We start from the raw sequence: 16,657 nt of genomic DNA, 5'->3' as shown, positions 1-16,657 counted from the left end.
TCCCTTTTACATTATCTAGTTTTTAACTATTATAGAGAGAACTGCCAGTTCTTTAATCTCCCATAATGTATCTTTAACAGTTTATGGTTGATAGACAGCTACGAATTATTAATGTTTGGGGGGAGTCAAGCCCCTTTCGTATTCATACCAAAATTAGAAAAAAGAATACTTGAAAAGTGAAATGAAACCTATATTACACAATACTAGATTCCCATGTAATACACATACTCTAGTATTGAACAGGACGTGTGTGGGGTTTGGGTGGGTAAATGTATCTCGATATTTTCATGGACAAAATGGGCATCTCCATCCAAAAAGAACCCATATTTTAAGCAAAAAAATATCATTTTCGAACAGACTTTCAAAAATAAAATAAAAAAGAAAGAAAGAAAAAAAATTAACGAGCAAAAAAAGGCATTTTAATCCTCCAAAACAACAAATATTTTAGGTAAAAAAAAAGAATAATTTTCGCGCAGAGATTTTTAAGTCTTCACAATCATAAAGGGCCCCGGTAAAGAGAGATGGGGTTTAACTTCCACATAACTTCGGGACTAACATATGGTTTCATTTGTTATTTTTAATAATTCGCTTGTGCTTAGGGGTCTTTAGCAGTGGGAGGAAACCGGAGGATCCGGTGAAAACAGGCGACCCTACTCCTTGTCACGTACAACCGGGATTCGAAACCACGCCAATTGACTCAATGACAGGCCTTATGATACAGCTCGCACGTGCTAACTATTCGGCCATTCCCCCCCCCCCCCCCCGGAAACATCAGACTAGTTAACAATTTACATTGACAATATTTTTAGTTAGATCTTTTAAGGAAAAGAACAACAATCTATTAAGTCGGAACGAAATTTTGCTGTAACAGGTGGGAATATCGCACAAGTTGACAATTTATCATCAGATTAATCATAGTAATGTGACAGAGCAGTATTAATCAAAAATGAAATAAAAGAGAGAGAGAGAAATGGGGTTTAACGTCCACTCGACACAAACTAGGTCATTTCGGGACTAACATATGGTTTAATTTTATTTACATAATTCGCTTGCGCGTAGGGGTCTTTAGCAGTGGGAGGAAACCGGAGGCCCCGGAGAAAACCCACGAGGTTGGACAGGCGACCCTACTCCTTGCCACGTACAACCGGGGATTCGAAACCAAAAATGAAATGAAAGAAATGGGGTTTAACGTCCTACTGTTCTGCTCCTAACCTGGGCTAATGAAGACGGGCATACGCCATGCAGTGTGCTATGAGGGAAATTTTGCCCGGGCAGCGGCGCTACGGCCTACTCTTATATGGAATTCAAACTGCCAAGGGATCTTTTACGTGCACGCCAATGTGTACACGGGACCTCGGTTTTTCGTCCCATCCGAACGACTAGAAAAGCTGTCCTTGTCACGCCCTCCGTCCAGCATCACTGACAGGGGGAAACCACGCCGGAAAATCTGGATGAACTTTCTCGGCCAATGCAGGGATCGAACACCCGACCTCCAGGATAGCGAGCCAGCGTTTTACCCACTTAGCCACGTGATCCCCCAGTATTAAGCATATTAATAGCCAAGTTTATAGATCTTTATTTTGACTTTGTTTGATCAACGTGTCTGAATAGTCGTTTGGGTCAGCCGTGATATTTCAATGGTATATTTTGTTTGGTGTGAATGTTGCCCTTGGCATCATTGCTTTCTGTGCCAACATGAAATTACACGGCACACCCCAAAACCTGTACTCGCATTAACTGGGTGTCGAATGGTTCAACACGTGCACTTTAGGTCATAAAGTTTGTCATTGAGTATAGTGGGTGTGGTTTCGATCCTACAAACGAATTATTGAAACATAATATGTTAGTATCTCGAAATGACCGAGTTATTGCTGAAACAGATTGGCTGATTTGTCATGAATTGTGCATACAAAATGTGATTCAAAGATGCAACAATGGAACTATAGATGGATTTTCAAATCGGAAAAATAATTTCTAATGTGAAGTTGTCTTTTAAATTCTCTGAGTGTTATTTGTTGAAATTAAGGAATCTCTTGCACACTACAATATTCTGAATGTTGAATATTAATACCCAAAAATGGTTCTGTATCGTTCAGTATGTTGAACCGAAATTCGCAATTCTCTGTAGACAATTTAAACGGGGCATGGTAGAAAGCAAGAACAATCTGTATTCTTCGATAAAATCTTTCGATAGGCCTCTTTTAAACCAAATTCAATCAAAGACGGAAGATTATCTATCGTTATAATTTTATTTTGTTTATGGTACTAACGAATGAATGAAATGGGTTTGACGTCCTACTGTTTTGCTCCAACTGGGATAATAAAGACGGGCATACGCCATACGCCATATAGTGTGCAATGAGGGAAATTTTGCCCGGAAAGCTGTAGCACCATGGGCCTTTCTGTCCGACGCGGAGAGCGGGCGTTGCAAAACCGATCGCCACATCCTACGTGCTACCCATGCATCTTTTTTTACTACATATCTTAGTAGCCTTGTGATCGTCTAGAATTTGTCTCTAGCTGTCTTTGCTTCTGCTTCACGTGTATTTACTTCTTACTGTTTTCTTAAGACGTTTGTCTTCTCAGTAGTTATAACAATGCAACTGTTCGTTTTTACATTTTATATATCAAGCTGGATACATATAAGCATAGTATAGATTACAATACTAAAGTCATTTTCAGACCCTGGCCAGCCAGACTCCATATGGACGAGTCTGCTGATAGAAATGGTTACATCTTTTCCCTTCCAGAATCTGTCTGTTGTCTAGGAACTCAGATGGTAAACTCTCTGGAATCTAATGAAAGTTTGACTTAAAAGTTTACTATGATTTCTTTTATAGGGCTCATGGATATCATGCACAGAAAAGCCTGTTCATAGCCTTGAACCTGTGCAATTTCTGATATGATTGGTTACTTTAGCCAAATGATGTAATTAGTAAATTTCCCAGCACGTGTAATCTCGTGGTATTTTATTGACACATACAACCAGCTATGTTTTGTCTCTATAACTCTTTTTATGTGTCAACTGTCACTTATTCACTAAGTTGATTTTAGTACAATTCTACATATATGTGAATTTAACAACTTGCCACCAAAGATATTATTTAATGAAATATACTGCCCCCATTAATTTTAAGAGCAAAAATTCTAGCAATATTAATACAAAGCGGCGCTACGGTCCACTCTGATACCAAATTCAAACTGCCAAGGGATCTTTTACGTGCACACCAATGTGTACACGGGGCCTCTATTTTTGTCCTATTCGAACGACTAGACAACTGTCCTTGTCAGGTCTCCGTCCTGCACCACTGACAAGAGGAAACCTAGCCGGAAAATCCCGATGACTTTTCTCGGCCAACATTTAAGCCGTTGTAAATTAGATATATTTCGAAAAGTGTAAATGATGCACACAGCCTTTAAGGATTAATACATAGGTTTTCAATTTCTTCTGATTTTTTCAATAAGTCGAGCTCATATTTGGATGCCACTAAAATTAAATCCTAAATGAGTTTTAAAAATAAAACAATTCGATGATAATGCTGAATTATTTTCTAGGAGTAAAGGCTAACTCTATGGCTAATGACTTCACTCGGTGAACGGTTTCGCCAGAAAATATTCTACCCGACATCTCCACCAATTGCTGTAGTGCAACGATCCGGCTAATAGAGATGGTTGTACGCCATGTAGTGTGCTATGGGGGACAGCGGCGGTACGGTCTACTCTTATTTCGAATTTCAACTGTCAAGGGCTCTTTTACGTGTACGTCAATGTGTACACGGGACGACTAGACACTGTCCTTGCCAGGCCATACACCCTGCAACACTGACAAGGAGAAATCGCACCGAAAAACTTAAACATTAATAATTAAAATGTATACAAAGATACACTACAACAATAGGTTCCAATAATCCATATCGGTAAATGTCAATGTACAAAGCCTTTGTTGTTGGTTCCGGTACTAATTAAATCTAAAAGCAACCGATGGAAGATAAACAAGAGTAGACACCCTTTCTTATCTTTCGGGTAATCTTAATTCAGATTGTAAATGTCTAATGAGAATAAGATGATGTATCAGAATAGCATCATGCAAAGATGCTTCATAATTGTTCCAGTAGAATAGCATCATATAAAGATAATTATTCCAGTTGAATAGCATCATATAAAATGAAATGAAATGAAATGGGGTTTAGCGTCCTACTGTTCTGCTCATAACCTCGGCTAATGAAGACGGGCATACGCCATACTGTGTGCTATGAGGGAAATTTTGCCCGGGCAGCGGCGCTACGGCCTATTATATCGAATTCTAACTGCCAAGGGATCTTCTACGTGCACGCCAATGTGTACATGGGATCTCGGTTTTTCGTACCATCCGAACGACTAGACAGCTGTCCTTGTCGGGCCCTCCACCCTGCATAACTGACAAGGGGAAACCACGCCGGAAAATCTGGATGAACTTTCTCGGCCAATGCAGGGATCGAACACCCGAACTCCAGGCTAGCGAGCCAGCGTTATACCCACTTAGCCACGTGATCCCCCGCATCATATAAAGATATTTATTCCAGTAGAATAGCATATAAAGAGATTTATTCCAGTAGAATTACATTAAGTTTTAGTGAGAATGTAATGATGTAGTGTATAATGATTATAGAATAGCATCATGTAAAATGTTTCATAATTATTCAAATAGAATAGCATCATGTAAAGATGTTTCATAAATATTCAAATAAAAAAGCATCATGTAAAGATGTTTCATGAATATTCAAATAAAGTAGCATCATGTAAAGATGTTTCATAATTATTGAAATAGAATAGCATCATGTAAAGATGTTTCATAAATATTCAAATAAAATAGCATCATGTAAAGATGTTTCATAATTATTCAAATAGAATAGCATCATGTAAAGATGTTTCATAATTATTCAAATAAAATAGCATCATGTAAAGATGTTTCATAATTATTCAAATAGAATAGAATCATGTAAAGACGTTTCATAAATATTCCAGTAGAACAGTATTAACAGAATGAACAATTATATTTGTCGTAAAATATTCAAATTCTTTATGTCGCCATATTTAATTGCCTGCGTTTGTAAAAGGATATAGTGTCTTAATTCATAATCAATTACCGAAGGAAAGGGGAAAAATGTATTTGATTGATAGTCGCCATATTCAATTGTCTGCGTTTGTAAATATAATAATAACACTGAAAGCCATTATTTCTGCATATATTATGGTTACATCTGCCTGTAAATGATCGTAAAATGGTACATATTTTAAACTTTTGACATATTTAGGGACTGTCTGGTATTTTGGCGCTTAACGAAGGTTTATTCAAAATTGAGCTGTTGTTTTAATTGTGCTGAATAATAATAAATCCCAAGGTACATCAAAAGCCTTGCCTACCTTGTTTATCGATACTAATGGTTTTCGCACCAAATACAGGACTTTAAATAACCATCTAAAAAGAAAAGACAGGAAACGTAGGCTCGCTTTCAACCTAACAGAAACTCTTCTTATTGGAAAAGCGACCTTATATCGCCACGCCCCAGAACGTATTTCCATCTGTGAATTGTTATGAATGTGATTGATAATGAAGATGATAAAGATATTAAATGATAAATGATTATCTTAGTTAGATATGAAATGAACAGATAGGGTTAAATGGACATATAGACGAGTTTTTCCTCTTCTATAAACCGATTACCCGGTTGTACGTGACAAGGAGTAGGGTTGCCTGCCCAACCTCGTGGGTTTTCACCGGGCCCTCCGGCTACATCCCACTGCTTAAGATCCCTACGCGCAAGCGAATTATTGAAATAAAATTGAAATTGAAATGACCTAGTTTGTGTCGAGTGGACGTTAAACCCCATTTCTCTCTCTGTATCTTTTCTTCAAAGGACGGTTCGATGCAATAAAATTCTATTCTATTCATGTTTGTCTCGAGCAGATGTTAACTATTTCACAACATTTCTGAACAAAACCAAATCGATTTCTTAGGCCAAAATAAAGATGGCCATCTATACGCAACTTTGACTACAAAGGTTTTATCTTTATCGATTTTTTCGATTAGTAGGTCAATGAAAATAAATAATAATAATTGCTACTAAGCAACGGGGAGACAAGAATCGTACAATGCTGGTCACGATCGATTCGGAATTGCGCTGGTTAGAGTGACATGTTTTTTTTTTAAATTCCACCAGATTATTGATTTATTCTTCATGGTATATGTATCTTTGTCCGAAATGTGACTTTAGATTGTCGATGAGCTACCCGGTCTGCTACAGTGGCGTGCTGGGGCTTCCGGGGTAGGGTAGGCAGACCGTACTTAGGACACGTATTGAGGTGTGTTGGGGGTAGCGTATGGATATATTTGGTTCTGTGGCAGATGCTAGAATCGATTTGACGTATATCTGAGCCATGACATTTGGTTGAGAGATTATGAATAGTCTAAGTCCCGAACATTTTAGAAAATGATCATTTGCTTGAGAGATTATGAATAGTCTAAGTCCCGATCATAGGGTCTTAATCGATTAATAGATGAACATCTATTAGAATTGAAAAGCACCTAAAATCCGATCTGTACTAAACGATGGAGCGAAATAGAGAGCTTGATGTCTCTTGAATTGTTGTGAGTGGTACGGATACACGTGTGCGGCGGAAAGATACCACAATAGATGATGTAAATGAAATGAAATGAAATGGGGTTTAACGTCCTACTGTTTTGCTCCGAACTGGGCTAATGAAGACGGGCATACGCCATACAGTGTGCCATGAGGGAAATTTTGCCCGGACAGCGGCACTACGGCCTACTCTTATATCGAATTCCAACTGTCAAGGGATCTTTTACGTGCACTCCAATGTGTACACGGGACCTCGGTTTTGCGTCTCATCCGAATGACTAGACAGCTGTCCTTGTCAGGCCCTCCGTCCTGCATCACTGACAAGGGGGAACCAAGCGGGAAAATCGGGATAAACTTTCTCGGCCAATGCAGGGAACGAACACCCGACCTCCAGGTTAGCGAGCCAGCGCCTTACCCACTTAGCCACCAATAGATGATGTAAATGAAATGAAATGGGTTTAACGTCCTACTGTTCTGCTCTATATACTGGCCTAATGAAGACGGGCATACGCCATACAGTGTGCTATGAGGGAAATTTTGCCCGGGCAGCGGCACTATCGCCTACTCTTATATCGAATTCCAACTGCCAGGGGATCTTTTACGTGCATTCAAATATATACACGGGACCTCGGTTTTTCGTCTCATCCGAAGGACTAGACAGCTGTCCTTGTCAGGCCCTCCGTCCTGCATCACTGACAAGGGGAAACCACGCAGGAAAATCTGGATCGAACAACCGACCTACAGGCTAGCGAGCCAGCGTCTTACCCACTTAGCCACGTGATCCCCCAATAGATGATGTAATCATAAACAAAATTGGTGGTCTTATGTGTAGGAAGTTATGTTTTAATACCAATAGTGGTTATGTGTAGGAAATTATGTTAGAATACCAATAGTGGTAATATACAATCACTGATAAGGATGACATCGTTGCGACTTAATGAGCCAGAAACATTAACTTTTTTTCTCCGACAAAATAAATTCTAAAACACTTTTTTTTATGTATTAGAAAAATAAATAAAGACGTTTGACGTATTTGTAGGTAAATATTATTTCCTACTAAGTGTAAATGGGTATTAAAATAAGTAAAAGACTCCATTCTCCCCGAGCCAGTAAAGTCTTGTGTGAACAATGCACGCGCCATTGAGTCAATGATTGACGCCGTGTGATGAGACGTCACGTGTTGAAGGAGTCATCTTTTACAGAGATATTAGAAGATAACGTTAATACATGATGCCAGTGTCATAATGTAATGTCCGGTTTCCTCCCACTGCTAAAGACCCCTACGCGCAAGCAAATTATTGAAATAAAATTAAACCATGTGTTGGTCCCGAAGTGACCTGGTTTGTGTCGGGTGGACGTTAAACCCCATTTCTCTCTCTCTCTCTCATAATGTAATGTCAAAATACTGATAACGTTAACACCCGTGTCAAAATGCCGGTTATGGTACAATCAAATAATAGTTATGATACCAAAAATAACGCTTATGTCAAAATAAATAGCCATCTTCGCTAATATGGTAATCTTAGTCGGCAAGAATCAGGAAGAAAACCAATGAGACTTGACCGCCAACCCATCTCATTGTCAACATATAAGCTTGGGGTCGAAACCACACTACTTGTAATTGACTCAATGACATTTATGATATGAAGCAAACGCGTTGAACTACGCAAATCTTCAGAGACGTCTCTTGCTGATGAATAAAACTGATCATGATGTATACTATACATTCCTGAGTTGTGTACCAACAATGCTTGATATTATTAAAGATACATTATGGGAGATAAGATAAAGAGATGGCAGGTCTCGCTATAATAGTTAAAAACTAGATAGTGTAAAGGTAATTTGCTGAAAATTTCAGTCAAATTGATCCACTATGAAGTATGCGCCGAGAAAGAAGCCGGTGAAATTTTTGCATAGTCTCGGTTATCATTACTAAAATCATTAATATAAACAGCATAGTCTTGATTATCCACTTTTTCTGATTTAATTATCTTTGGCCGTTAGCGGCATATAGGAATCTAATCTAGCCTACATCGAAGGCTAGCCTTGACATCGAGAGTTTATTATGGTCTGGATAAGTTAATTAATGTCTAATTGATAATTTAGATAACATTTCAGGCCTAAAGAAAGACTTGTAATAAGCAGATTTTGCTCTTGCATAATGCATGTTTAATATTTTATAATTGGAATACATGACATGTTATCAGGCGTGTAATTGGCTTTTAATTATATACTTAAATGCTCATCCTCCCAAACGACCAGGCACACGCTACGATTAATGGTGTTTTACTTCTTGGAGCCGCAGTGGCTTGCTGAGTAAGACAGGGGTGGGGTATCTGGCTCACTCGCGGTGTTCCTAGGGATTTGCCGGCCCGGACTGTTTTGTCAGTGGTGCCTGGCAAGGACAGTGGGATGGGGCGTGCACCTTGACCTGAAAGAACCCTAGACGAAATGAAATGAAATGAAATGGAGTTTAACGTCCTACTGTTCTGCTCCTAACCTGGGCTAATGAAGACGGGCATACGCCATACAGTGTGCTATGAGGGAAATTTTGCCCGAACAGCGGCACTATGGCCTACTCTTATATCGAATTCCAACTGCCAAGGGATCTTTTACGTGCACGCCAATGTGTACACGGGACCTCGGTTTTTCGTCCCATCCGAACGACTAGACAGCTTTCCTTGTCAGCCCCTCCGTCCTGCATCACTGACAAGGGAGAACCACGCCGGAAAATCTGGATGAACTTTCTCGGCAAATGCAGGGATCGAACACCCGACCTCCAGGCTAGCGAGCTAGCGTCTTACCCACTTAGCCACGTGATCCCCAGAACCCTAGACAGATGGAAATCGAAATAGGTGTAGGCCATAGTGCCGCTGCCCGGGCAAATCTTCCCTTATAGCACATTGCATGGCGCATGCCCGATTTCATAAGCCCAGTATAGGAGCAGAACAGAATGACGTTAAACCCCATTTCATTTCTTAACAGCTGTTTTCCTTTGTTGTAAAGGGTGGAGAGCAGGCCAAGTACCAATGGTTGGCGAGCACGTGAAGAACCTTTGATACTTTGAATCTGATTAAGAGCAGGTTGAAAAATTCTTTCATGGCGTTACCGCGGTTGGAGTAAAAAATACAATGTTCCAACACATTTCATTTACTTTTACTGTTTGATAAGTAAGTGATTTCATGGTTGTTAGCACTTAGTATAATGTCCTTTAAAACTGAAATGTTTTAACAGCCTGTTGCCACTAAGTTCAAAACAGTGTATTTGAGGAAAGTTTAGTCATGGGTTCGTTCGTGCACTGCAGGCAGCAAACATTCGCCCAAAATAGACATTCACGTGACAATATTCATTCACTTATTTATCAATGAAGTCATGAAAAAAAAATCTTTTTTACTCGTTGGACTTTTCAAAATACGAAGTTACGAACTTGATTAAAATTTTGGCTCAAACTCGGCATCATGGGAGATTACATATAGAGCTGGTAGTTCTCACTATAATTGTTAAAAAAACTAGATAATGTAAAGGAAAAATTATGCTGAAAATTTCAGTCAATTGCTCCACTGTGAACCGAGATATTAGCGTTTGAATGTTAGGCCTAGCCTCGATACAATAGGCAAATTTTGCTCTCCCACAACGTATATTTAATGTCTAATCTATTGAACTATATTTACGAACTAAGAAAACGTTATGTGACGCACCAAGCAAGACGTTTACAGGCTCTGAGGACTATAACAACTGTTGCAATATATTATTAATGTCAAATCGATTTTACAAAAAAGTTAGATTGACCTGTACTTAAAGAACTACTTAAAACGTTAATTCATTTTAACTAATTTAATGATTCGGTGATGGTAATAATTTCTGTAAAATATGACCTTCATTTCCGGACTAACGTGTAAATCTGAATAATTTGCTTGCGCGCAGGGGTCTTTAGCAGAGGTAGGTAATCGAAGAACCCAGTACGAACAATCCAAACCATTAGACAAAATTCGAAGTCCTAAAAAAACGGTATAGGCAAAATAGTGTAATAAGGCAAAAACAGTGTAATCAGCATATGGACTGTTCAGTAAACCTTTTCCACACATCACCACCCTTTTTTTCTGAGAAATGAAATGGAGTTTAACGCCTACTCTTATATCGAATTTCAACTGGCAGGGGATCTTTTACGTGCACGCCAATGTGTACGCGGGCCTCGGTTTTTCGTTCCATCCGAACGTCTAGACAGCTGTCCTTGTCAGGTCCTCCGTCCTGCACAACTAACAAGGGGAAACCACGTCGGAAAATCCCGATGAACTTTCTCGGCCAACACAGGGAGCGAACCCGAGATCTCCAGGCTAGCGAGCCAGCGTCTTACCCACCGTGGCTTCCATATACTTAAAAAACTTGTTGTCCAGCTAATGACTACCAATCTGGACAGCTGGTTTTTCTGCTCAATCCAGACTGGGGATTAAGAACCGAAAAATCGTCCGTCAATAAATGTCAATACTCTGACTGAGAAATTTATTCCTACGTGTGAAAGTCACACCAGTCGAATTACTTATGTCTGACGGCCATTTTCTAGAGTCACGATGACTCGGCGATTAAGAGCCTGGTTCATTTTCTGTCATATTTGTAGGCTAAAAATTTAGTGAAATAGACATATCAAAAACCCGCGGAGTCCATAATCAACTTTACATTACACTGGCACGTAGGCACAAGGAGTAAAAATCGAAAGTCAGCAACGTGTGTGTCCACCTTTATCAGACACACACGTCATGCAACATCGCTGCGCGAAGGCGATAAGCTTCTGAATAGCTGCCTGTTTTTGGCCCTTCTCGAAACTCCATGCATGACTGCTTCCACATGGCGGAGATTTTTTTCCAGTTGGTGACCTTGTGAGAGACGACGTCTATTACTAGCTGTCCAATACCCGACTGATGAAAATGAAATGAAATGGGATTTAACGTCCTACTTTTTTGAACCGATTTATAAGATATTAGGGGAGAGGATTGGCCATTCGAGCAACGTCACGTTATTTGGTTCAAGAAAACCATGGACACACGTACTTCATGCGCTCGAGCATTATTATGGTGAAACGTAGGCAGATCATAGTGACGTCTGCGTCAGAACTGGTCCAACGTAAGGTCGTTTGGCGACTGTGTCAGCACTGCTGAACCCCTCACAGTAGCCGTAATACACAGCAGCGATCCTGCTACCGGATAATGTGCCAGTCTTTCAGGGTGTTGTCTCACGTTGTCGTCTAGGCCTTGACCGATCTTTTGTCGATCCTGTCACGTTGGAAACGATCGACGTAGGAGTTTACTGACCCTAGACTTTTAAAAACACATTTTATACCCCCATGTCTGCACCATACAATTGTGATTTTCAACATTCCCATTCTGTCGAATTAAAATTATTGTGTTTGAGAGCATATAGGCCATTTTACACGACCATACATGTGTTCAAAAACTTCATCAAACATTAAAGATACATCCCCGTGTACAAACTGGGTGATTTGATGATATATTTGGCCTAAAAACATAATCAAACTAATTTATTTATCATAAATTTGCTTCAAATCCTTCTCAAAACATTGTAATTGTCAAGGAATAGCCGTGCTATAAAAAATCGATCAAAAGAGGTCATGTTTGTGTCACGTGACTTACAGGTGCGAAGTCGGAGGAGAATTCATTGCATACACAAGATGATGTTGTCTTTAATCGCTGACTATTTATTACAAATATCGAATCCTAATTAAATTCTCGGATTGTCCACAGCCCACGTCTTTTGCCGTGATTTTTATCTCAGAAAGTGCTGTACGTCTAACTCTTCATAAATTTTATCAACATGTACATCAAGCGCTCAATCTCCGCCTGCAGATATTCCTTATCGTCGGGCTGTCGATTATGGGAACCCTGACATTTTTGTCCTGTATACGCTCCATGGGTGTTTTTCAGGGAATCCAGTATTTTTCTAGTAAGATTGGATATCTCTACTTTACATATATTTCAAAATTGCCATACTTTTATTGGAAATAACCACCCGATAAATACTTTAAAGTCTGTATGCTGTTTTAGGGGTAATGTTTTATGCGAACATGGTCAAGAATGTTCGAGCATGCACATTATTTTTCAACTTGTTGTACGATGTTTTATGTCGAGAACCAAACCAGAGAAATCCCCTGTTCACATTGTGGATTGGGTCACCTGAGAATGGTTGGAATTGGAATCCTGTACATGAACCAGGGGCTGGTTTAACCTGTAAAGATCGATTATTACAAAACTACCGGTACCGTCGCGATTTAATACTAGCTATCACAGATATACATATTATGCTTAGTTTTAATTCGAATTAAGTGTGCTATATAGTCAGCGTTATTGTTTCTGATCCGTCACTTTAAAACATGTAAGTCTAAACAGGCATTATGTAAGAGCTAAATCTGCCTATTGCAGTTCTTTAGGACTTAAATGTTATACACATTATTAATTCGATATTTATTAACATGACAAGACCATAATCAACTCTCGATGCGATCGGGTAGCTCCAATTTTAGGTAGATTGTCACGGTTTGGCCATATAATAGGCGGGTATAGATAACAATACACCTAGAACAAACTGCAACAGAAATCATTTCTTTGGAAACCGTTCAGGTATGGTCTCTAGTACTTCCATAACAAAAGCGGCCATTATCGGTCTTGGGGTAATTTGCATAAGTAACATAAATCCAAGATGGCCGCCAGTGGACCAGAAAATCGCCAAAATCTCCGAATCGGTTGACTTTAGTGCAAATAAATGTATTAACGGCCTATAGGATATCGATACTCGCGAGTTCAAAAATGCCGACATAACCTACGATCTTATTATGACGTCGTAACGTCATTTTGATGGCATTACGTCGTTCTCATTGTGACGTCATTATCAATTGTATTGTAACTACGCTCGGAAAACTGTTGGAAACCATGAACCGCTGCAATCTGTTTCACAGAGGATTACGAAAGTCTTCTAATATCTCTGTAAAAGAATCTAGATGACTGCCTTCAACACATGACGTCACGCGACGTCAATCATTGGCTCAATGGGGCGTGCAATGTTTACATAAGACGTCACTGCTTCGGGCAGAATGCTGCCCTTTACTCATTTTTATACCCATTTACACTGAATAGGAAATAATATTTACTTACAAATACTTCAAACGTCGTTATTTATTTTTCTAATACTTAAAACAAATGTTTAAGAATTTAATTTGTCGGAGTAAAAAAGTAAATAATTGGGGCTCATTAAGTCGCATCGATGTCATCCTTATTCACTGCTGATCAGTGTGGAACCGCTGTAAAACTCATCAAACTGAAACTCTACATCATCGTTCATCTATAGCTGGGGGACACGGTGGCTTGCTTACCTGGAGGTTCAGTGTTTGATCCCTGCGTTGGCCGAGAAAGTTCATTGGGATTTTACGGCGTGGTACCCCTTGTCAGTGGTGCAGGACAGAAGACCAGGCAAGGGACAACGTATAGTCCTTCGGATGGTACGAAAAGCCGTTAAGGTTCCCTTGCCAGTTGGAATTCGATATAAGAGTGTGCCGTAGTGCACTGGCGTATGCCAGTCTTCATTATCCCAGTCGGAACAGAACAGTAGGACGTTAAACCCCATTTCTTTTCATCTATAGCCATCTAATAAAAGCTGATAAGAATAGTCTACCTACTTAGAATATGAACAGGGACATAGTTAAAGTCAAATCTTACGAAATTATTGCTGGTCTTATTGGAAAAATGCCATTTTAGCACTAAGTTCTTTTGAGCAAATCTGAATAGGCTAATGGAACAATAGAACAAGCGCACCTTAACGTTGGCAAATACGTAAGACAATATGAACATAACATGATTCAACTGCAGGTTGTGATATGATAAATAGTCATGGACACTTGACTTGCTTTGGGGGTATGTTGACAGATGAAGAACTTATCGCCCCAATAGAACCACTGAGCTGCACACGCGACTGATACACGCAATAGCGCCATACACGCGGGAGGGGTTTATTGTCAAATTTAACACTTCAAGGAAGGGTTGATGAAAACTGCCGTGTGCTAGTTTATCCTATCCATGTTTGCTTTCCTATCGGTTCTTGCATAAGATTTACTGTGTAGTGTATCATTGCTTTAGTGTGTTACGTTTAATTTGATCGGGAGACGTGTTCGTCGACGTCAACGTCAACCGATAACTCTGCAAGAATTGGCCGTGGCACTGCAAGAGGAGTTGGTCAGATTGCCCCAAATCGTGATCGGACGGTTGATTAGGAGCATGCCACAACGAATTGCTGGATGTTTGGGGATGGTGGAGCAATTACTCATTATTAAGACAAAAATCAAAAACTTCCATTTTCACCTTTGACAGTGTATCTCTTTGCGAGTGAAATGAGGCCGTCAGATAAGCCGCCCATATGAAATGTTTATGTTCATGTGTAGGCAATTGGCCTGTTATTATCATACACTGGTTACCTCTAATAAAAACAGCAGTGCATTTCCGCAGTTTTGTATTGTTTCTGAATATCCCCTACTTTTTTGAAGAGTATATTATAATTTTATTTCTAAAGCGCTACATTATAGCAATAGTTATTTCTAAGCGCTGTACAGGCATATACATGCAATATAGATGATTAATATCTACATTCAAGTTAAACCAACTGTGTCTATATATTTTTTTAAGTCTTACGTCGAGCTGTATAAACTATATGATTTATTGGCATTAAAACTCCAATGGCTGGTTAACAATGCGTAATTAAAGACTATAACTGGATCTTTGTAGAAATAATCATAGTAATTAAATTAAGGTGTCATACGATTGCACATAATATAAACTACGATATCATAACATTCTCAGTAGGGGAGGGGTATAATTTATTGTGTAACATTGTGATTATAATCAAAAGAATAAATCCCGTCCTATACTCCAAACAAGACATAGCAAGAAATACCTCCTATTGCAAACAGTTTAATATACCTAGAATTTTCTACACCAACTCGGGGGGTTTAGAGAAACTCGACTCCCGGTCCGTCCCTTGTAACATCAAGGCCGATAGTTATTCAATTCACGACAGACATTTGTAATTGCCACAGTAGTACATTTTATCACAAGCACGGGACACTAGGGGACCAAGGGTCCCTGACTTTGGCCTCGCGAGGGATTCACACTCTATTGGAGGTCCGGTGGGGTGCTCTCCTTGCTTTTATAAAAATGACCATAATAAAAGGTTTTCTGTAATTTGTCCTGATGTTTGTAACTTACTCACAAATTTGGTGTGTGGCAATCCTATTTGAAGTAAGTTTTGAACCCAACATTGATTCAGTAACCCTAAAAATCCTTATTTTGGTTTCAGTTTTACACCATCTGGACCATTCTTAATTAGTTTTTTTAGATAGAGATTGAACCAAACAATCACCAAACCCATATATAAGACATATACCAAGCCATATCCAACGGAAAAAAATGACAGTTAATTCAAATTCCATCTATTTAGATTTCATTTTGCCGGCCATTTTGAATTTCTTCCATCAAGAATAATCGGAATTTATTTTTGAGATCAGAGTTGATCCCAACAACTCCAAAACACACATATAAGATATATTACCAAATTCTGCGACTTTGGGCTAAATTTTGCCGGACATTTTGAATTTCTGCCATCATGGATTCATTTTGAGATCAGTATTGAACCCGGCGACATCGAGAACCGTGTAAATGACATGTTACAAGTAATATCCAACAGGTAAAAATGACGATTAAATTAATATCAGCTGTCGGAGACCGATAACCATATGAAAGACAGCAAAAGTCATATCTTACGAGACTATCGCTACCCTTTGATTACCATATTTATGGGTTTTTTTTAAATTCCATTATATTACCAAATTTGGCAGGCATTTTGAAAGAAATGCCCGGCGCCATATCAAAAATACATTTTTTTAATTGATGTTTGTCAAATTTAATTTTTAGGCACATTTCACTCTCATAATCCCTCTGTGTTTGAGGAATTTAAAAATAAATTATTTATCCTCCCACTACTAA

The 16,657-nt window shown here is 39.1% G+C and overlaps 1 protein-coding gene across 2 annotated transcripts in view; it reads right to left on the bottom strand.

Moving 5' to 3' along the window:
* The window catches only part of LOC126820447 (carbohydrate sulfotransferase 1), a 47,391-nt gene that overhangs the window by 7,640 nt on the left and 23,094 nt on the right, over positions 1–16,657 (bottom strand). The window contains exon 1 of one of the 2 annotated variants that reach the window (XM_050548446.2): positions 5,404–5,455. The exons of the other annotated variant lie outside the window; for it this stretch is intronic. The gene's annotated coding sequence lies outside the window, so the exon portion shown is untranslated. Of the gene's footprint in view, positions 1–5,403; positions 5,456–16,657 lie in introns of those variants that run through there. 2 annotated transcript variants of the gene reach the window in all.

The sequence above is a fragment of the Patella vulgata genome, chromosome 5, assembly GCF_932274485.2.
Source record: "Patella vulgata chromosome 5, xgPatVulg1.2, whole genome shotgun sequence".
Taxonomy (NCBI): Eukaryota; Metazoa; Mollusca; class Gastropoda; family Patellidae; genus Patella; species Patella vulgata.
This window is presented reverse-complemented; position numbering and strand designations above follow the sequence as displayed.